Source organism: Nicotiana tomentosiformis, chromosome 3 (genome assembly GCF_000390325.3).
Source record: "Nicotiana tomentosiformis chromosome 3, ASM39032v3, whole genome shotgun sequence".
In the NCBI taxonomy this organism is placed as follows: Eukaryota; Viridiplantae; Streptophyta; class Magnoliopsida; order Solanales; family Solanaceae; genus Nicotiana; species Nicotiana tomentosiformis.
This window is the reverse complement of record NC_090814.1, coordinates 119,832,508-119,833,992: the sequence shown is the minus strand read 5'-3', so window position 1 is coordinate 119,833,992 and position 1,485 is coordinate 119,832,508.

The following is a 1,485-nucleotide window of genomic DNA, read 5'->3' as shown; positions in this document are numbered from 1 at the left end:
ACTTCGTATAGCGCAGTCTAGACAGAAGAGTTACGCAGACCAGAAAATGCGTGATTTATCATTTATGATGGGTGAAAAAGTTCTCTTGAAAGTTTCGCTGATGAAAGGAATCATGAGATTTGGGAAAAAAGGGAAATTGAACCCAAGGTTTATAGGCCCATTTGAGGTGTTGAGACGAGTTGGGGAGGTTGCTTATGAGCTTGCATTGACTCCCAGCCTATCAGGAGTTCATCCGGTTTTCCATGTATCTATGCTACGGAAGTATCATGCCGACCTATCACATGTGTTAGATTTCAGCACAGTTCAACTAGATAGTAGTTTGGGTTATGAAGAAGAACCAGTTACCATTATTGATAAACAGGTTCGCTAGTTGAGGTCCAACATGATTTCTGCAGTAAAAGTCCAGTGGAGGGGCCAACCAGTCGAGGAAGTGACTTGGGAGGCCGAGGAAAACATGCGGAGCAGATATCCACACTTATTCAGCCCTCCGGGTACAATTCTAAACCTGTTCGAGGAAGAACGTTTGTTTAAGAGGTGGAACATTTAATGACCCAACCGGTCATTTTGACTTTTAGAACCCCGTTCTCCTAAATAAAACTTCTCGAATGTGCTTTTAATAATTTATGACTTGCGGGGATGATTGATTCAGAATTTGGAAGTGATCGAGTTGAATCAGAACAATAGGTTCCTTAGTTTGGCTTTAAAAGGCCAAGTTTGACTTTGGTCAACATTTTGAGAAAACGACCCCGGAATCGAGATTTGACGGTTCCAATAGTTCTGTATGGTGATTTAAGACTTGCACGCAAAATTTGGTGTCATTCCGAGTAGTATAAGTATATTTCGGCGCGTTCGGAGTAAGTTTGAAGAATTTGAAATTTCTAAGTTGAATCAATTTGGTTCGGAGTATGATTCTTAGATTTAATGTTGTTTTACACGTTCCGAGAGTTCGAGCGAGTCCGTTTTATGATTTTAAACCTGTTGGTATGTTATGGCGTCGGACACCGCTGTCAGGCAAGCCAACAATACATACTTAGCTTAATTACCCATTTTAGTATTTTTGAAATCAAAATTTCTAAAATGAAATAATAAAGATAGAACTCATAGAGTAAATGATAATATTTTAGCAACTAAATTTCTAAGCAATACACAATAATTCCCAAAACCCGGTGTCACAAGTGCATGAGCATTTACTAAGAAATTAAAAATATAATACAACATCTGTCCAGAATACAAATTAGATAGGAAAATATAATAACTCTGAAGGAGACTCTGTTGGCTGCGGATCGTAATACAGAATGCGGCTCACCAATGTCCCCACAATTATTAACCACACCTCTGTGTCCACAAGGCCGATAGATATATGTGTACCTGCACAATAAAATGTGCAGCAAGTGCAGCATGAGTACGAAGAACAACGTGTACCCAGTAAGTATCAAACCTAATCTCGAAGTGGTAGAGACGAGATGGCCGATTTTGACACTCACT